The sequence below is a fragment of the Kogia breviceps genome, chromosome 1 (genome assembly GCF_026419965.1).
Source record: "Kogia breviceps isolate mKogBre1 chromosome 1, mKogBre1 haplotype 1, whole genome shotgun sequence".
Lineage (NCBI taxonomy): Eukaryota > Metazoa > Chordata > Mammalia > Artiodactyla > Physeteridae > Kogia > Kogia breviceps.
Window position 1 is genome coordinate 124,678,706 of NC_081310.1, and position 22,413 is coordinate 124,701,118.

General features: G+C 39.9%; 1 long non-coding RNA gene across 3 annotated transcripts in view; it reads left to right on the top strand.

The window, feature by feature from the left end:
* The window catches only part of LOC136794686 (uncharacterized), a 230,674-nt gene that overhangs the window by 163,256 nt on the left and 45,005 nt on the right, over positions 1 to 22,413 (top strand). For 2 of the 3 annotated variants that reach the window (XR_010841771.1, XR_010841786.1), the window contains exon 3: positions 15,785 to 16,088. The exons of the other annotated variant lie outside the window; for it this stretch is intronic. This is a non-coding gene — a long non-coding RNA (uncharacterized lncRNA). Of the gene's footprint in view, positions 1 to 15,784; positions 16,089 to 22,413 lie in introns of those variants that run through there. 3 annotated transcript variants of the gene reach the window in all.

Here is a 22,413-nt window from a genome sequence, read left to right on the forward strand (position 1 = left end):
ACAGCTTGAAGGGGGCTAGTGTGCCACGGCTGGCCGGGAGGGAGTTCGGGAGAAGTCTGGAGCTGCCGAAGAGGCAAGAGACCTTTTCCTCCCTCTTTGCTGCCTGGGCGCGAGGAGAGGGGATTAAGTGCGCCGCTTGAAGGAGCCCCAGGGGCGGGCGCGGAGCTGCCGAAGAGACAAGAGATTTTTTCTTGCCTCTTTGCTTCCTCGGGTGTGAGGTGAGGGGATTAAGAGCACCGCGTAGAGGAGCTCCAGAAACGGGCGCGAGCCGCGTCTGTCGGCACGGACAGTAGAGACGGGTGTCGGACGCTAAGGTTGCTGCTGCCACCACCAAGAGGCCTGTGTGTGAGCGCAGGTCACTCTCCACACCGGCCCTCCCGGGAGCCCGTGCAGTCCGCCACTGCCGGGGTCCCGGGATCCAGGGACAGCTTCCCCGGGAGAACGCACGGCGAGCCTTGGGCCTGTGCAGCGTCACGTCGGCCTCTGCCGCCGCGGACTCGCCCCGCCCCCGTGCCACTCCCTCCCTCCAGCCTGAGAGAACTGGAGCCCCCGAATCAACTGCTCCTTTAACATCGTCCTGTCTGAGCGAAGGGCAGTCGCCCTCGGACAACCTACACGCAGAGGCGGGACCAAGTCCAAAGCTGAACCCCAGGAGCTGTGCGAACAGAGAGGAGAGGGGGAGGTCTCTCCCAGCAGCCTCAGAAGCGGCGGATTAAAGCTCCACAATCAACTTGAAGTGCCCTGCATCTGTTGAAAACCTGAATAGACAACGAATCATCCCAAGTTGAGGAGGTGGACTGTGGGAGCAAGATATACTATTATTTTCCCCTTTTTTTTCTTTTTGTGAGTGTGTATGTGTGTGCTGCTGTGTGAGATTTTGTCTGTATAGCTTTGCTTGCACCATTTGTCCTAGGGTTAGACTGACCCATTTTTCTGTTTTTTTTTTTTTTTTTTGTGAGTGTGTATGTGTGTGCTGCTGTGTGAGATTTTGTCTGTATAGCTTTGCTTGCACCATTTGTCCTAGGGTTAGACCGACCCATTTTTCTGTTTTTTTTTTTTTTTAAAGGAAATTTTTCTTCTTAATAATTATTTTTTATTTTAATAACTATACTTTATACTACTCTGTCTTCTCCCTTTCTTTCTTCCTTTCTTCCTTCCTTTCTTCCCTTCTTCCCTCCTTTCTTCCTTCCTTCCCCCCTTCTTTCCTCCCTTCCTCTCTTCCTTCCTCCCTTTCTTCCTCTGCACCTTCCTTCCTTCCTTTCCTGCTTCCTTCCTTCATTTCTTCCTTCCTTCCCTCCCTCCCTCCTTCCTTCCTTTTCTTTCCTCTCTATTTATTCTACCTTTTATTTTGAGCCGTGTGGATTAAAGGTTCTTGGCGCCCCAGCCAGGCACCAGGGCGGTGTCCCTGAGGTGGGAGAACCAACCTCAAGACAATAGTCCACAAGAGACCTCCGAGCTCCACGTAATATCAGACGGCGAAAATCTCCCAGAGACCTCCATCTCAACACCAAGACCCAGCTTCACTCAAGGACCAGCAAAGAACAGTGCTGGTCACCCTATGCCCAACAAAGAGCAAGACAGGTCTACAGCCCCATCCATTAGCAGAGAGGCTGCCTAAAATCATAATAAGGTTACCAACATCCCCAAACACACCACCAGACGAGGACCTGCCCACCAGAAAGACAAGATCCAGCCTCATCCACCAGAACAGAGGCACTAGTCCCCCCAACCAGGGAATCTACTCAACCCACTGAACCAACCTTAGCCACTGGGGACAGCCACCAAAAACAACAGGAACTACAAACCTGCAGCGTGCAAAAAGGAGACCTCAAACACAGTAAGATAAGCAAAATGAGAAGACAGAAAAACACACAACAGATGAAGGAGCAAGATAAAAACACACCAGACCTAACAGATGAAGAGGTAATAGCCAATCTACCTGAAAGAGAATTTAGAATAATGATGGTGAAGATGATGCAAAATCTTGGAAATAGAATGGACAATTTGCAAGAAACAGTTAACAGGGACCTAGAAGAAATAAAGAGGAAGCAAGAAACGATGAGCAACACAATAAATGAAATTAAAAATACTCTAGATGGGATCAATAGCAGAATAACTGAGGCAGAAGGACGGATAAGTGACCTGGAAGATAAAATAGTGGAAATAACTACTGCAGAGCAGAAGAAAGAAAAAAGAATGAAAAGAACTGAGGACAGTCTCAGAGACCTCTGGGACAACATTAAGCGCACCAACATTCGAATTATAGGGGTCCCAGAAGAAGAAGAGAAAAAGAAAGGGACTGAGAAAATATTTGAAGAGATTATAGTTGAAAACTTCCCTAATATAGGAAAGGAAATAGTCAATCAAGTCCAGGAAGCACAGAGAGTTCCATACAGGATAAACCCAAAGAGAAACACGCCAAGACACATAATAATCAAACTGTCAAAAATTAAATACAAAGAAAACATATTAAAAGCAGCAAGGGAAAAACAACAAATAACACACAAGGGAATCCCCATAAGATTAACATCTGATCTTTCAGCAGAAACTCTACAAGCCAGAAGGGAGTGGCAGGACATATTTAAAGTGATGAAGGAAAAAAACCTACAACCAAGATTACTCTACCCAGCAAGGATCTCATTCAGATTTGATGGAGAAATTAAAACCTTTACAGACAAGCAAAAGCTGAGAGAGTTCAGCACCACCAAACCAGCTCTACAACAAATCCTAAAGGAACTTCTCTAGGCAAGAAACACAAGAGAAGGAAAAGACCTACAAGAACAACCCGAAACAATTAAGTAAATGGTAATAGGAACATACATATCGATAATTACCTTAAATGTAAATGGATTAAATGCTCCCACCAAAAGACACAGACTGGCTGAATGGATACAAAAACAAGACCCATATATATGCTGTCTACAAGAGACCCACTTCAGACCTAGGGACACATACAGACTGAAAGTAAGGGGATGGAAAAAGATATTCCATGCAAATGGAAATCAGAAGAAAGCTGGAGTAGCAATTCTCATATCAGACAAAATAGACTTTAAAATAAAGACTATTACAAGAGACAAAGAAGGACACTACATAATGATCAAGGGATCGATCCATGAAGAAGATATAACAATTGTAAATATTTATGCTCCCAACATAGGAGCACCTCAATACATAAGGCAAATACTAACAGCCTTAAAAGGGGAAATCGACAGTAACACAATTATAATGGGGGACTTTAACACCCCACTTTCACCAATGGACAGATCATCCAAAATGAAAATAAATAAGGAAACACAAGCTTTAAATGATACATTACACAAGATGGACTTAATTGATATTTATAGGACATTCCATCCAAAAACAACAGAATACACATTTTTCTCAAGTGCTCATGGAACATTCTCCAGGATTGATCATATATTGGGTCACAAATCTAGCCTTGGCAAATTTAAGAAAATTGAAATCGTATCAAGTATCTTTTCCGACCACAACGCTATGAGACTAAATATCAATTATAGGAAAAGATCTGTAAAAAATACAAACACATGGAGGCTAAACAATACACTACTTAATAACGAAGTGATCACTGAAGAAATCAAAGAGGAAATCAAAAAATACTTAGAAACAAATGACAATGGAGACACAACGACCCAAAACCTATGGGATACAGCAAAAGCAGTTCTAAGAGGCAAGTTTATAGCAATACAATCATACCTTAAGAAACAGGAAACATCTCGAATAAACAACCTAACTTTGCACTTAAAGCAATTAGAGAAAGAAGAACAAAAAACCCCCAAATTTAGCAGAAGGAAAGAAATCATAAAGATCAGATCAGAAATAAATGAAAAAGAAGTGAAGGAAACAATAGCAAAGATCAATAAAACTAAAAGCTGGTTCTTTGAGAAGATAAATAAAATTGATAAACCATTAGCCAGACTCATCAAGAATAAAAGGGAGAAGACTCAAATCAATAGAATTAGAAATGAAAAAGGAGATATAACAACAGACACTGCAGAAATACAAAAGATTATTAGAGATTACTACAAGCAACTGTATGCCAATAAAATGGACAACCTGGAAGAAATGGACAAATTCTTAGAAATGCACAAACTGCCGAGACTGAACCAGGAAGAAATAGAAAATTTGAACAGACCAATCACAAGCACTGAAATTGAAACTGTGATTAAAAATCTTCCAGCAAACAAAAGCCCAGGACCAGATGGCTTCACAGGCGAATTCTATCAGACATTTAGAGAAGAGCTAACACCTATCCTTCTCAAACTCTTCCAACAGATAGCAGAGGGAGGAACACTCCCAAACTCATTCTATGCGGCCAACATCACCCTGATACCAAAACCAGACAAAGACGTCACAAAGAAAGAAAACTACAGGCCAATATCACTGATGAACATAGATGCAAAAATCCTCAACAAAATATTAGCAAACAGAATCCAACAGCACATTAAAAGGATCATACACCATGATCAAGTGGGGTTTATCCCAGGAATGCAAGGATTCTTCAATATACGCAAATCAATCAATGTGATACACCATATCAACAAACTGAAGGAGAAAAACCATATGATCATCTCAATAGATGCAGAGAAAGCTTTTGACAAAATTCAACACTCATTTATGATAAAAACCTTGCAGAAAGTAGGCATACAGGGAACTTTCCTCAACATAATAAAGGCCATATATGACAAACCCACAGCTAGCATCATTCTCAATGGTGAAAAACTGAAACCATTTCCACTAAGATCAGGAACAAGACAAGGTTGCCCACTCTCACCACTCTTATTCAACATAGTTTTGGAAGTTCTAGCCACAGCAATCAGAGAAGAAAAAGAAATAAAAGGAATCCAAATAGGAAAAGAAGAAGTAAAGCTGTCACTGTTTGCAGATGACATGATACTATACATAGAGAATCCTAAGGATGCTACCAGAAAACTACTAGAGCTAATCAATGAATTTGGTAAAGTTGCAGGATACAAAATTAATGCACAGAAATCTCTGGCATTCTTATACACTAATGATGAAAAATCTGAGAGTGAAATTAAGAAAACACTCCCATTTACCATTGCAACAAAAAGAATAAAATATCTAGGAATAAACCTACCTAAGGAGACAAAAGACTTGTATGCAGAAAACTATAAGACACTGATGAAAGAAATTAAAGATGATACAAATAGGTGGAGAAATATACCATGTTCTTGGATTGGAAGAATCAACATTGTGAAAATGACTATACTACCCAAAGCAATCTACCGATTCAATGCAATCCCTATCAAATTACCACTGGCATTTTTTACAGAACTAGAACAAAAAATTTCACAATTTGTATGGAAACACAAAAGACCCCGAATAGCCAAAGCAATCTTGAGAACTAGAAATGGAACTGGAGGAATTAGGCTCCCTGACTTCAGACTCTACTACAAGGCTACAGTAATCAAGACAATATGGTACTGGCACAAAAACAGAAATATAGATCAATGGAACAGGATAGAGAGCCCAGAGATAAACCCACACACATATGGTCACCTTATCTTTGATAAAGGAGGGAAGGATATACAGTGGAGAAAAGACAGCCTCTTCAATAAGTGGTGCTGGGAAAACTGGACAGCTACATGTAAAAGTATGAAATTAGAACAATCCCTAACACCACACACAAAAATAAACTCAAAATGGGTTAAAGACCTACATGTAAGGCCAGACACTATCAAACTCTTAGAGGAAAACATAGGCAGAACACTATACGACATAAATCACAGCAAGATCCTTTTTGACCCATCTCCTAGAGAAATGGAAATAAAAACACAAATAAACAAATGGGACCTAATGAAACTTAAAAGCTTTTGCACAGCAAAGGATACCATAAACAAGACCAAAAGACAACCCTCAGAATGGGAGAAAATATTTGCAAATGAAGCAACTGACAAAGGATTAATTTCCAAAATTTATAAGCAACTCATACAGCTCAATAACAAAAAAACAAACAACCCAATCCAAAAATGGGCAGAAGAACTAAATAGACATTTCTCCAAAGAAGATATACAGATTGCTAACAAACACATGAAAGAATGCTCAACCTCATTAATCATTAGAGAAATGCAAATCAAAACTACAATGAGATATCATCTCACACCGGTCAGATTGGCCATCATCAAAAACTCTAGAAACAATAAATGCTGGAGAGGGTGTGGAGAAAAGGGAACCCTCTTGCACTGCTGGTGGGAATGTAAATTGATACAGCCGCTATGGAGAACTGTATGGAGGTTCCTTAAAAAACTACAAATAGAACTACCATACGACCCAGCAATCCCACTACTGGGAATATACCCTGAGAAAACCATAATTCAGAAAGACTCATGTACCAAAATGTTCATTGCAGCTCTATTTACAATAGCCAGGACATGGAAGCAACCTAAGTGTCCATCAACAGATGAATGGATAAAGAAGATGTGGCACATATATACAATGGAATATTACTCAGCCATAAAAAGAAATGAAACTGAGTTATTTATAATGAGGTGGATGGACCTGGAGTCTGTCATACAGAGTGAAGTAAGTCAGAAGGAGAAAAACAAATACCGTATGCTAACACATATATATGGACTCTAAGGGAAAAAAATGTCATGAAGAGATTAGTGGTAGGACGGGAATAAAACACAGACTTACTCGAGCATGGACTTGAGGATATGGGGAGGGGGAGGGGTGGGCTGTGACGAAGTGGGGGAGTGGCAGGGACATATATACACTATCAAATGTAAATTAGATAGCTGGTGGGAAGCTGCTGCATAGCACAGGGAGATCACCTCTGTGCTTTGTGACCGCCTGGGGGGGTGGGATAGGGAGGGTGGGAGAGAGGATGATGCAAGAGGGAGGAGATGTGGGAGCATGTGTGTATGTATAACTGATTTAGTTTGTTGTAGAGGGAAAACTAACACACTATTGTAAAACAATTATACTCCAATAAAGATGTTAAAAAGAAAAAAAAAAAAAAAAAAAAAGATCAACATAAAGTACCTGGTAAAACAGGTCCATTTGACATGACAGCATTACTACATTTATTTACACGACATAATACATGTATATCATCTGTTTGGAAAGTTCTCTATAACTTTACTGAGTGTGAGCATAAGCAAAGACAGGTTTTTCAAAATTGCCCCATATATAATTTGCTCATAATTGCTTTTATGGAATTGCTCATCAGAAATCTGTCATTAAATCTTCTCCAGAGAGCATAACATAGGTGATCAAAAATAAATTGCTTTTAGTATTGTGCATATATGAAGATGTTGTTTTTATTTGTATAATTATTTTCAGCTCCTTAGTATAATATTTTCATGAATCAAAGTCAACCTGAAGACTATATCTCTTTATGAGAAGGAAATTGAGATTAGGAAATAGAGATAAAAATATGTAGACAGATTTCAAATTTCAATTTTGATTCTATGGGAGAAGGACCAGGAAACATGTGCAGACGCATTTCACTGTTTGTATTTTCTTAAAGAATTGAGGCATGTTGGTAAGCTAATGAAGTACAAGGTCAATAGGGGACCACAACTGAATAGGACACAATCATTAGTACTAGCTACTGATCCCTCTGTCTTTATTTGCTGGTGCCAAAACGTGATTATATCAAAAATGAAAACAAAGTGAATTATGGAACATCTTTGTTCTTTCCTTAAATAATAAATACTACTAATAAATATATATATATATATATTAGAGTATAATTGCTTTATAATGGTGTGTTAGTTCCTGCTTTACAACAAAGTGAATCAGTTATACATATACATATGTTCCCATATCTCTTCCTTCTTGCATCTCCCTCCCTCCCACCCTCCCTATCTCACCCCTCTAGGTGGTCACAAACCACCTAGCTGATCTCCCTGTGCCATGCGGCTGCTTCCCACTAGGTATCCACCCTACGTTTGGTAGTGTATATATGTCCATGCCACTCTCTCACTTCGTCACAGTTTACCCTTCCCCCAACGCCCATATCCTCAAGGCCATGCTCTAGTAGGTCTGTATTTTATTGCCGTCCTACCCCTAGGCTTTTCATGACTTTTTTTTCCCTTAGATTCCATATATATGTGTTAGCATACAGTATTTGTTGTTCTCCTTCTGACTTACTTCACTCTGTAGGACAGACTCCAGGTCCATCCACCTCACTACAAATAACTCAGTTTCGTTTCTTTTCATGGCTGAGTAATATTCCATTGTATATATGTGCACATCTTCTTTATCCATTCATCTGTTGATGGACACTTAGGTTGCTTCCATGTCCTGACTATCGTAAATAGAGCTGCAATGAATATTTTGGTACATGACTCTTTTTGAATTATGGTTTTCTCAGGGTATATGCCCAGTAGTGGGACTGCTGGATCGTATGGTAGTTCTATTTGTAGATTTTTAAGGAACCTCCATACTGTTCTCCACTGTGGCTGTATCAATTTACATTCTCACCAACAGTGCAAGAGGGTTTCCTTTTCTCCACACCCTCTACAGCATTTATTGTTTCTAGATTTTTTGATGATGGCCATTCTGACCGGTGTGAGATGATATGTCACTGTAGTTTTGATTTGCATTTCTCTGATGATTAATGATGTTGATCATTCTTTCATGTGTTTGTTGGCAATCTGTATATCTTCTTTGGAGAAATGTCTATTTAGTTCTTCTGCCCATTTTTGGATTGGGTTGTTTGTTTTTTTGTTATTGAGCTGCATGTGTTGCTTATAAATTTTGGAGATTATTCCTTTGTCAGTTGCTTCATTTGCAAATATTTTCTCCCATTCTGAGGGTTGTCTTTTAGTCTTGCTTATGGTTTCCTTTGCTGTGCAAAAGCTTTTAAGTTTCATTAGGTCCCATTTGTTTATTTTTGTTTTTACTTCCATTTCTCTAGGAGGTGGGTCAAAAAGGAACTTGCTGTTATTTATGTCATAGAGTGTTCTCCCTATGTTTTCCTCTAAGAGTTTGATAGTGTCTGGCCTTATATTTAGGTCTTTAACCCATTTTGAGTTTATTTTTGTGTATGGTGTTAGGGAGTGTTCTAATTTCATACTTTTACATGTAGCTGTCCAGTTTTCCCAGCACCACTTATTGAAGAGGCAGTCTTTTCTCCACTGTATATTCTTGCCTCCTTTATCAAAGATAAGGTGACCATATGTGTGTGAGTTTATCTCTGGGCTTTCTGTACTGTTCCATTGATCTATATTTCTGTTTTTGTGCCAGTACCGTACTGTCTTGATGACTGTACCTTTGTAGTATAGTCTGAAGTCAGGGAGATTGATTCTTCCAGCTCCATTTTTCATTCTCAAGATTGCTTTTGCTATTCGGTGTCTTTTTAATTTCCATATAAATTGTCAAATTTTTTGTTCTAGTTCTGTAAAAAAATGCCATTGGTAATTTGATAGGGATTGCATTGAATCTGTAGATTGCTTTGGGTAGTAGAGTCATTTACACAATGTTGATTCTTCCAATCCAAGAACACAGTATATCTCTCCATCTGTATGTATCATCTTTAATTTCTTTCATCAGTGTCTTATAATTTTCTGCATACAGGTCTTTTGTCTCCTTAGGCAGGTTTATTCCTAGATATTTTATTCTTTTTGTTTCAATGGTAAATGGGAGTGTTTTCTTAATTTCACTCTCGGATTTTTCATCATTAGTGTATAAGAATGCCAGAGATTTCTGTGCATTAATTTTGTATCCTGGTACTTTACCAAATTCATTGATTAGCTCTAGTAGTTTTCTGGTACCATCTTTAGGATTCTCTATGTATATATAGTATCATGTCATCTGCAAACAGTGACAGCAGCTGTACTTCTTTTTTTCTGATTTGGATTCCTTTTATTTCTTTTTCTTCTCTGATTGCTGTGACTAGAACTTCCAAAACTAGGTTGAAAAAGAGTGGTGAGAGTGGGCAACCTTGTCTTGTTCCTGATCTTAGTGGAAATGGTTTCAGTTTTTCACCATTGAGAACAATGCTGGCTGTGGGTTTGTCATATATGGCCTTTATTATGTTGAGGAAAGTTCCCTCTATGCCTACTTTCTGCAAGGTTTTTATCATAAATGGGTGTTGAATTTTGTCAAAAGCTTTCTCTGCATCTATGAGATGATCATATGGTTTTTCTCCTTCAGTTTGTTGATATGGTGTATTACATTGATTGATTTGCATATATTGAAGAATCCTTGCATTCCTGGAATAAACCCCACTTGATCATGGTGTAAGATCCTTTTAATCTGCTGTTGGATTCTGTTTGCTAGTATTTTGTTGAGGATTTTTGCATCTATGTTCATCAGTGATATTGGCCTGTAGTTTTCTTTCTTTGTGACTCCTTTGTCTGGTTTTGGTATCAGGGTGATGGTGGCCTCATAGAATGAGTTTGGGAGTGTTCCTCCCTCTGCTATATCTTGGAAGAGTTTGAGAAGGATAGATGTTAACTCTTGGATAAATGTTTGATAAAATTCACCTGTGAAGCCATCTGGTCCTGGACTTTTGTTTGTTGGAAGATTTTTAATCGCAGTTTCAATTTCAGTGCTTGTGATCGGTCTGTTCATATTTTCTATTTCTTCCTGGTTCAGTCTTGGCAGGTTGTGCATTTCTAAGAATTTGTCCATTTCTTCCAGGTTGTCCATTTTATTGGCATAGCATTGCTTGTAGTAATCTCTCATAATCTTTTCTATTTCTGCAGTGTCAGTTGTTACTTCTCCATTTTCATTTCTAATTCAATTGATTTGACTCTTCTCCCTTTTTTTCTTGATGAGTCTGGCTAATGGTTCATCAATTTTATTTATCTTCTCAAAGAACCAGCTTTTAGTATTACTGATCTTTGCTATCGTTTCCTTCATTTCTTTTTCATTTATTTCTGATCTGATCTTTATGATTTCTTTCCTTCTTCTAAATGTAGGGGTTTTTTGTTCTTCTTTCTATAATTGCTTTAGGTGCAAGGTTAGGTTGTTTATTCGAGATGTTTCCTGTTTCTTAAGGTATGATTGTATTGCTATAAACTTCCCTCTTAGAACTGCTTTTGCTGCATCCCGTAGGTTTTGGGTCATCGTGTCTCCATTGTCTTTTGTTTCTAGATATTCTTTGATTTCCTCTTTGATTTCTTCAGTGATCACTTCGTTATTAAGTAGTGTATTATTTAGCCTCCATGTGTTTGTATTTTTTATAGATCTTTTCCTGTAATTGATATCTAGTCTCATAGCATTGTGGTTGGAAGAGACACTTGATACGATTTCAATTTTCTTAAATTTACCAAGGCTAGGTTTGTACACCAAGATATGATCTATCCTGGAGAATGTTCCATGAGCACTTGAGAAAAATGTGTATTTTGTTGTTTTTGGATGGAATGTCCTATAAATATCAATTAAGTCCATCTTGCTTAATTTATCATTTAAAACTTGTGTTTCCTTATTTATTTTCATGTTGGATGATCTGTCCATTGGTGAAGGTGGGGTGTTAAAGTCCCCTACTATGATTTTGTTACTGTCGATTTCCCCTTTTATGGCTGTTAGTATTTGCCTTGTGTATTGAGGTGATCCTATGTTGGGTGCATAAATATTTACAATTGTTATATCTTCCTCATGGATCGATCCCTTGATCATTATGTAGTGTCCTTCTTTGTCTCTTGTAATAGTCTTTATTTTAAAGTCTATTTTGTCTGATATGTGAATTGCTACTCCAGCTTTCTTCTGATTTCCATTTGCACGGTATATCATTTTCCATCCCCACTTTCAGTCTGTATGTGTCCCTAGGTCTGAAGTGGGTCTCTTGTAGACAGCATATATATGGGTCTTGTTTTTGTATCCATTCAGCCAGTCTGTGTCTTTTGGTGGGAGCATTTAATCCATTTACATGTAAGGTAATTATCGATATGTATGTTACTATTACCATTTACTTAATTGTTTCATGTTTGTTCTTGTAGGTCTTTTCCTTCTCTTGTTTTTCTTGTCTAGAGAAGTTCCTTTAGCATTTGTTGTAAAGCTGGTTTGGTGGTGCTGAACTCTCTCAGCTTTTCCTTGTCTGTAAAGGTTTTAATTTCTCCATCAAATCTGAATGAGATCCTTGCTGGGTAGAGTAATCTTGGTTGTAGATTTTTCTCCTTCATCACTTTAAATATGTCCTGACACTCCCTTCTGGCTTGCAGAGTTTCTGCTGAAAGATCAGATGTTAACCTTATGGGGATTCCCTTGTGTGTTATTTGTTGTTTTTCCCTTGCTGCTTTTAATATGTTTTCTTTGTATTTAATTTTTAATAGTTTGATTAATATGTGTCCTAGCATGTTTCTCCTTGGATTTATCCTGCATGGGACTCTCTTTGCTTCCTGGACTTGATTCACTATTTCCTTTCCCATATTAGGGAAGTTTTCAACTATAATCTCTTCAAATATTTTCTCAGTCCCTTTCTTTTTCTCTTCTTCTTCTGGGACCCCTATAATTTGAATGTTGGTGCATTTAATGTTGTCCCAGAGGTCTCTGAGATTGTCATCAGTTCTTTTCATTCTTTTTTCTTTCTTCTGCTCTGCAGTATTTATTTCCACTATTTTATCTTCCAGGTTACTTTTCCATTCTTCTGCCTCAGTTATTCTCCTATTGATCCCATCTGGAGTATTTTTAATTTCATTTATTGTGTTGCTCATTGTTGCTTACTTCCTCTTTAGTTCTTCTAGGTCCTTGTTAAATGTTTCTTGCATTTTGTCTATTCTATTTCCAAGATTTTGGATCATCTTTACTATCATTATTCTGAATTCTTTTTCAGATAGACTGCCTATTTCCTCTTCATTTGTTAGGTCTGGTGGGTTTTTGCCTTGCTCCTTCATCTGCTGTGTGTTTTTCTGTCTTTTCATTTTGCTTATTTTACTGTGTTTGCGGTCTCCTTTTCACAGGCTGCAGATTCATAGTTCCCAGGTTTTTTGATGTCTGTCCCCAGTGGCTAAGGTTGGTTCAGTGGGTTGAGTAGGTTTCCTGGTGGGGAGGGCACTAGTGCCTGTGTTCTGGTGGATGAGGCTGGATCTTGTCTTTCTGGTGGGCAGGTCCACGTCTGGTGGTGTTTTGGGGTGTCTGCAGTCTTATTATGATTTAAGGCAGCCTCTCTGCTAATGGATGGGGCTGTGTTCCTGTGTTGCTAGTTGTTTGTCATAGGGTGTCCAGCACTGTAGCTTTCTGGTCGTTGAGTGAAGCTGGGTCTTGGTGTTGAGATGGATATCTCTGGGAGATTTTTGCCGTTTGATATTACGTGGAGCTGGGAGGTCTCTTGTAGACCAGTGTCCTGAAAAAACACAGAACAGTCAGAACCCTAGGACAAATGGTGAAAGCAAAGCTATACAGAGAAAATCTCACCAGTAGCATACACATACACACTCACAAAAAGAGAAAAAGAGGAAAAAAATAATATATCTTGCTCCCAAAGTCCACCTCCTCAATTTGGGATGATTCGTTGCCTGTTCAGGTATTCTGCAGATGCAGGGTACATCAAGTTGATTGTGGAGATTTAATCCACTGCTTCTGAGGCTGCTGGGAGAGATTTCCCTTTCTCTTCTTTGTTCGCACAGTTCCAGGGGTTCAGCTTTGGATTTGGCCCCGCCTCTGCATATAGGTCGTCTGAGGGCGTCTGCTCTTCGCTCAGACAGGACGGGGTTAAAGGAGCAGATGATTCGGGGGCTCTGGCTCACTCAGGCCGGGGGGAGGGAGGGATACGGATGCGGGGCGAGCCTGCGGCGGCAGAGGCCAGCATGACATTGCACCAGCCTGAGGCGCGCCATGCGTTCTCCCTGGGAAGTTGTCCCTGAATCCCAGGACCCTGGCAGTGGCGGGCTGCACAGGCTCCTGGGAGGGGAGGTGTGGAGAGTGACCTGTGCTCGCACACAGGATTCTTGGTGGCGGCAGCAGTGGCCTTAGCATCGTCTCATGCCTGTCTCTGATGTCCGTGCTGATAGCCGCAGCTCGCGCCCGTTTCTGGAGCTCCTGTAAGTGGCGCGCTTAATCCCCTCTTCTCGCGCACCAGGAAGCAGAGGGAAGAAGAAGTCTCTTGCCTCTTCGGCAGCTCCACACTTTCTCCCGGACTCCCTCCCGTCTAGCCGTGGTGCACTAGCCTCTTCAGGCTGTGTTTGCGCCGCCAGACGTCTCCCTGGTATCCGAGCAAAGCCCGAGCCTCAGTTCCCAGCCCCCGTCCGCCCCGGAACTTGAGCAGATAAGCCTCTTGGGCTGGTGAGTGCTGGTCGGCACCGATCCTCTGTGCAGGAATCTCTCTGCTTTGCCCTCTGCACCCTATTACTGCGCTCTCCTCCATGGCTCCGAAGCTTCCCCCCTCCACCACCCGCAGTCTCTGCCCACGAAGGGGCTTCTAGTGTGTGGAAACCTTTCCTCCTTCACGGCTCCCTCCCACGGGTGCAGGTCCCATCCCTATTCTTTTGTCTCTGTTTTTTCTTTTTTCTTTTGCCCTACCCAGGTACATGGGGAGTTTCTTGCCTTTTGGGAGGTCTGAGGTCTTCTGCCAGCGTTCAGTAGGTGTTGTGTAGGAGCAGTTCCACGTGTAGATGTATTTCTGATGTATCTGTGGGGAGAAGGTGATCTCTGCGTCTTACTCTTCTGCCATCTTCTCTGTCTCCCTAATAAATATTTAATAAGTACTATAGATGGCTAAAAAGTATGAAAACATAAGCAAATATACATAATAAATAGTTATTTATGTTACAGTGTATGATTTTGTTCAATGATCTTACCTGATATATTCAGTGCATTGCCCCTCATCATGATGGTCAGCATCATTTTCAGAGAAGCTTTGTAGAACTTACATCTTGTATGGTTGAAAGGCATGCATTTGGGGACTCTCTTGAACAATTCTGCAAGGTACCTCCAATTCCTTGAATCTTTGGCAAGTTGACCTCTTTGGACTGGCTATGATCTTTTCATTCACCTTGTTGGAAATGGAGGATAGTTCACAGAAGAGTTTGGCTGACACGCTGTCTGTATCTTTGAATTTTTGAACCAGCTTTCCAACTGTGCTATGGGAAATGGCAGCTCTTTCAAAATGATATGCATTAAAGGGCTCTGCTATTCATTGTTATTATCAGCCTTTTCATCCACTTGGCAGTATCAGCTCAATCAATTCATTTTTCATCACTCTGGAAAAAAAATGAAATTATAATATTTGTGTTTCCAAATTTTACAGACACTCTGTATATATTGGGGAATCTTCTGAGAATTTTTTATTTAATCCTAATGACACATCTATGAGTTGGCTTCTCTTATTCCATTTTGCAGAGGTACAAATGGAGGCAGAGGGAGATTAAGTAACTTTTCCAGCATCACAGAGCTCACAAGTGGAAAATTATGGGTCTTGGGTTTTGGGAAGGAGAATAAATTAAAGAGAGGAAAATGAGTGAAGAAATATTATGTTAACTAGTAGAACACATATTTTGTAGTATGTTTATATAATATGATTACCGATTACTATAACCTGCTCTGTGGCTTGCATATTAGATGTCAGACTTTTAAGGAATGCCAGAATGATTTCCAGAGAGTTGTTCTAATAAGCATATTTCACCATGAAAGTGCTATGTGGCCTTTGACAAATTTTTAGCATCTCTTTGCCTTCAAAAAATGGAGATGATTATTTTAGCCATCTACCAGGTGAGTAGCTATTTAGGAATTTGAATATAAATTGTTTTTTGATTTCCTTGGAAGGAAGTCATACTATAAAAACAAATTTGGGCTATTATAATGACAAGTGTGTGAGTGTACATTAATTTCCCCCTTATGTTCTTATTGCCAGCAGATGGAGGCCGAAATTGAATTGCTGCTGACTGTTGTCCCTTGTTATGGCCTGTGGAGATATGACAATTGAGGAAGAACTTAGAGGAATGCCAAGTAGCAGAGCATGAGCAGTGGGTGTGACCCACTGCCCTGGACATTTTATGGCTGATAGCATTTGGCAAGAAAAAAACTGCAGCCTTGCAAGTAGATCTCAACATCAACCATGCCCCCACATTCGCCCCTATTTGATTTGCCCTGTAATGTACATACGTGCCAAAATCCACTCCTCTAATTTTCAGTTACTTCACTGGGTCCCTCGCAAAATACCTATATAATGAAATAAATTACATTTGAAAAAACTTCTTTGTATCGTTGAAAATTTGGGCACAGAAAACAGAGGCAAGGCACATGAAATGTCTTGCCCATCCTACTTTTGATTCCTTTTGGGCTTGTCCTGTTTTTCAGCCTGTTTGACCAGAAATTTCTACCTAGAGAGTCTTTGGATGATCTTACAAGTGTGCCTGACCCACAGGAATTAGAAGTACAATCTCTGTTCATGCTGCAACATTCGGGTTTTTTCCCACCAGGAGAAAGTCTGTAGCTTTCACAAGATTCTAGAAGGGACTTAAGACTTCAAAAAGCTTATGAGTCCCTGCTTTGGATCTTTGGTTTATGGGGCAGTGAAACTTTGTATGTTTGCTTTAACGATTGAGACACAGCATTTTATGTGAACGAGAACAAGGGAGTGGTGGAGAAAAACAGCTTGGAGGGCATTATTACCTTGCCCCATCTTCATCTCCGGTCATGAATTATTAATCATGAGGTAACACTTCATCTGATGCTTTGAAAACTCTCCCCCTGGTAAAAACAGCCTAATTGAATTGGAGGAAGTGGAGCAGGAAGAACTAAACATGAATGTCGAGGGTTTCACCAAAAGCAATTATACACACTACAGCCTTCTCCACCTGTTTGAAAACTGAAGGTCCACTAATCGTCATGCCACAAGGGAACAAATGGGAAGGTAGAGGGAAAAATGAAAACTGTTGAGCTTCTTCCCTGAGAGCACTTCATTTTGGCCAAGGGGTGTATACGGGGATAAGAGAGGATAAGGGGTGTGGCAGGGGTCTGATCAAAGGGAGATGAGAGTGGAAGCCAGTTCAGTCTCTCTGGAATGCATTTTGGCAATGTAACAAAAACTTTAACACAGGCATATTGACTAGCAATTCCGATTTTAGGAGGTTTATTTCAGCAACATGTATATCTAAAAATTTGAAATAACTCATATACATGATAGAATATGGAGTCATTAGAAATCATGATTAAATATATTTTTGATATGAAACTATGTTTTTGAAATTTTGTGTAAAAAAAGCAATAAAATAATACATATGTATGCAAAGTATAATAGAATCCACATTGATGAGAAATGTAATATTATGGGATTGAGGAATATGTGCCTTGAGGCACATTTTTATATGATATAAGCATAGAAAGAATCTGATAGGATATACACTAAGAGATAAAAATGGCCCCAGTGGGTGATATGATTACAATTAATTTATGTCTACTTATCTGTATTTTCATTTTGTTTTTTTTCAATTAAGCATGGATCCTTTTTTGGAATTAAATATACTAATACAAGTTTAGATTGTCTTCTTTTGAAAGTATAGACTCCAGGTTAAAACTAGATTGTCCTATCAGCAAAGGACCAACTCTTGCCAGCTCCCAAATGTTGAGTTCTACCTGCAACTGAAGCAGACAGAGGTGACTTGGAGGGTGCCTGTGCTCCCCCCAGATGAGGAGGAGAGGCCAGTCCAGGCTATCGCCCAGGGTCTGCACCACCTCCTTCTATCCACAATCAGGTCAAACCAAGAGAGTTTGAGCCATGTTAAACAGTACATTAAAAAGCTTTTAAACACCTTTGAAAACAAAGGAGAAAACAAAATCAGCTCAGACCCTAGCAGAATTTCTTACTTCACGCTGCTTACATACTGACTTCCCTTATCTCCCTGTGCTTTACCCTGATGGTAGCATTTCCCAAATTCTGCTAGACTCGCCCTGCCTGTCTTTCTTACAGAATGCAGACTCTCTCCTTCTCGGTTTCCACTGTATCCCCAATGCCTAGCACAACACTCCATTCTTAAGTGCTGAGTGAATAAATGATTAAACAAATTCATGAATGAAGAGCATCAAGGAACTAGCATCTTAGCTATCTTGGATTCCCCAAAAGCAAAAGCAATGAATTCCAAGACTAGAAAACAGACATTTTTCCAAAGATAACGAGAGTAGAACAGGCATCCCCAAGGGGTAAGAAATGATAACTCAAAATAGTGCACGTGGGGAATTGGAAGGGGTAACGAGGAGAGGAGTGCTGAACAAGCAAGCTGAAATGAAAAGGCAGAGATGGGCTGCGGCAGTTACATTCTACCATCACAAGTGACGTTACTGTAGGGATGGAGGAACAAAGGTTGTTTCGTTTGCAGAGAAGTGGATTCTTGAATGGGTGAAAATTAAATCTGTGGGACAATTTGAAGTGGTGACAGCACACAGGACGATTTTAGCCACCTAAACAAGAATGACCGCGTGCAATGATTTCTATTCAACCCCCCTGGCTTCCTGGCCTAAGCTGATTGTTATTAAGCATTTATGTGGCATTTCATATGTACAAGTGCTTTACAATCATTTATTATTTATTCCTCACAACGTAAGAAAGCCGTAAATCAAGGGCGGGGATAAAGTTAATACAATTTTATTAAACAAGAGGGGTGTGCCTAGCAGCAGGCTCAGCTACAACCAGAGAGTGTGACCTCACAGGAGAGAAGAAGCATGGCAATTACTTTTTACTTTTTGTGTTGCAATTTACACTTTTAATCAGTATGAAGTCAGGTGGCCCTGCACACCTGGAAGAACTCCTGCGAGCCTGGCAAAGTAGTGTGCCAGCTCAAGGGAGAGCCTTCCTCAGAATCTGTACCTTTTTTCACACATGTCCTCCCCCACCCTCCTGCTTCTCCCCTTTCTTCCTTCTGATTTCTAGATTTAATTTCATATATCTCTTCTTTATATTTCTTTTCTTTCGTTCATGCCCTATCTCTTCTTTCTTTCCTTCCTGTTTCTTTCTCTCATCCTTGTCTTTTTTCCTTCCTCCTCCTTCTCCTCCCTTTTTCTCTCTGACTCTCCTTTCTCTTCTCTGCATTTTTCTCTGCTTCTCTCTCTCTCCCTCCCCACCCGAGATACACATAGACACACATGGACACTATACACAGTGAAAGAAGCAAAATCTAATTGTATGAGGTGCAGAAGGTCATTTTCTTCTCTAAGCGCACTCCTTCACTGCCTTCTTCTGAGACCTGACACATGGAAAATGTTAACTTGATTTGTGCAGGGAGAATAATGCCAGTGTTAATCCAAGGTGCTTAGAAGGTCATTTAAAAACCATTCTAGGTTGTTTTACTCCCACTGCTAGTGTTCTTCAGGCACTTCTCATAAATGCTCATGAATAATTCACTTTGGTAATATAGACAAACACAGGCTGGTGTGTTATTTGGAAATCATTCAAATGGACTAATTAGTCATTTCCTTTTGATTTTATTTAACAAAGAAAAAGGATTTTGAGATATTTAGTGAATCATACATCACTCTATTATGAAAATCTTAATAATTCATATTAATTTGGGGAAGGGTTGGTCACATTTAGTGAAAAAGCCTGGATGGTTGCAAATTTTTAAATTACATATAAATTTATTACATTATAGGCAGAATTTTATTAGACAGTGAACAAAAATATCTTAGCTAGAGGTCTCACTGGTCCAATATTGAAGAATAGATAAGAATCATTTGCAATTAACACATGTATTGGAAACAAAGAACAGTAGATGAATAGTTTTCCTGAAATCTCTTTAAATATTCTTATCCATTCATGATAAATGAATCCCTACTATGTGTAGGATACACTGTTCTACATGCTAAGGGTAGAGCAGAGATCTGGGGGGAAAGGTTCTTGCTTTCATGGGATTTAGATCCTAGTGGAGATGTTTTACAAAGCTAGAGAAAGATAGTTAGATACGTGATAGATGGATGGATAGATAGACAGATAGATTGATAAAGGTGGATAGATGTCACATAACGACAAGTGCTAGGCAGAAAATAGAAAGTGGCTGGGTATGTTTTGGGGTATGTTGGGTGCTATTTTAAGAAGAGTCAGGAAAAACCTTTAGGGAAGGTGACAAAAGAGCAGAGACTAAAATATTGAGAGGGAGCCAACTATGTTAAGATTCGAGCATTCCAAGTGGATAAGCAAGGTGTAAGAGCCCTGAGTTGGGAACAAGCTCAATGTGTTGAAATCCCATGTTTGTAGCTTAGTGATGAAAGAAAAAGTGGTGGGAGAAAAGGGCAAAGTCTGGCCAGGGACCAAATCACATTGTTTCTTTCTTTTGCTTGTCAAACTCTCCCTAGTGCATAAAAGAGAGTTTAATCCCACTGATTGAATCATCACAATTGTCAGTTTCTGGTAGGAGCAGGATAAGTTTGTTCAGTTATGACCAGTGCATTTCCCCTTTGCACACATCTCCTTTTAAACCTGTAACCATTCCCTATTCAGGCCAATAGATGTGAGTCTCCAATGTACCAATAAAGAGAAACCCCAGAGAACAAAGAAGTGACTTTCTTGGTTTTTCAATTCAGTGAAAAGCAGAACATAATTGAAATAATAGACACCAAAGCACATTCTTGTATTTTCTCTTCAAGATTATACTGGGCTTCCCTGGTGGCGCAGTGGTTGAGAATCCGCCTGCCGATGCAGGGGACACGGGTTCGTGCCCCGGTCCGGGAAGATCCCACATGCCGCGGAGCCTCTGGGCCCGTGAGCCGTGGCCGCTGAGCCTGTGCGTCCGGAGCCTGCGCTCCGCAACGGGAGGGGCCCCAACAGTGAGAGGCCCGCGTACCAAAAAAAAAAAAAAAAAAAAAAAAAAAAAAAAAAAAAAAAAAAAAAAAAAAAAAAAAGATTATACTAAGATCTTTCTAGGTGGGTAGATGGAAGATGTCTGGACTCTATTTGCCCCCTTTCCAACCCAGTCCAAATCCAGGAAAAGGAAGATAGGTCCCTAACCTGACCAGCTGCCAGGTCAGGTTAGGCATCTACCTGGAGCTGCAGGCACCTTGCCAATGTTCTTCTCCATGCTTTACTCCTTCATAGGAAGTGAGGCCTCGGCCACTTCAAATTGGGCTCTGTTTTGACTAGTGCCAGTGGTCATCAGCCAGTGGCCTGAGTCTTAACACAAAAAGTTAGTGGGAGATGTGGCTTAAAAGACATTTTGGAACCAGCTAGGGATGGATATTATAATGTTGGGTGATGTATTGAGCCTTTGGTTTTACAGAAGTTATCAAAATATCAGAGACTAAGTCAATGGTAGCATTTGGAACATAGTTCCTTTACATTTTCCTTTTTCTTTTCTTGGACCTCCATCTATCTCTTTTTCCTCCCCTTCCTCCTTCTCTTCTTCTTTTTTATTGCATTCTAAGTGTGGGCTTCAGTGAACCATCTGATACAATGTGAAATGTAAGGCATGGGTCAAATGTTTGAATGTCTGCAAGTCCCCAGTTTTGCTAGGATCACCTTGTCATTGTCCTACTGGTGATGGAACACTCAGTCTCTCTCTCTCCTCACACCTCTGAATAACCTTGGGCTCATCTTTTCCCTTGACATTGCTGCTTCTGCTAAATTCTCAATCACTGCTCTACATGTTATCACCTGCATACATCGTTTAGTTTCCATGTCACATCACACTTGTTGACACTGATGTAATCTCTTAAACTTCTGAAATACCACTTTCTGAAGGCTATGTATGTAGTAGATTTTATTGAGGATTTGGAGTCAATGGATAAGAAATGGGATCATGGAAATGTTGAAAGGTGGGTAGATCATAATGTGGTACAGCCATGTTACAAAAAAAATTTAGATGCCTTTTTTTTCCTTAAAAGCCTCACTCATAATGAACTCTGGAAAATTTCCATTTGTTTTCTCCATCCAGTTTTATTCCCTTTCTTTGTTGAAGATACTCTTCCTTTCTACTTTCATACCCTTCCCCTAATATGTTTCTCCCTCCCTGCAAAGGCAGAATAGTTTATCTATCTACTTGACTCATTCCCAATTAAAACAGGACAGACTCTAAGATTTATATGTATGGGTCATGGTTCTCCAGAGAAACAGAACCACTAGGATGTGTATAACAATAGAAAGAGATTGTTTTAAAGGAATTGGCACATGTGATGGTGGAGATTTGATGAGTCCAAAATCTGATGGAGTTTGTGTGTGTGTGTGTGGGGGGGGCTGTGGACAGTAGACTGAAGACTCAGAAAGAGTTGCAGTTAAAGTTCAAAGGCAGTCTGCTGGAGAATAAGGACAAGCCAGTATTTCAGATGAAGTCTAAAGGCAGTCTGCTGGAGAATTCCCTCTTGCTCAGGGGAGGTCAGCCTTTTGTTCCATTCAACTAATTGGTCGATGCTCACCCACGTTATGGAGGAAAAATGTCTTTACTCAAAGTCTACTGATTTAAATGTAAATATTATCCAAAAACACCTTCTTGTAAGCATCCAGAATAATGTCTCATCAAATATCTTGGCACTGTGGCTCAGACAATTTGACACATAAAA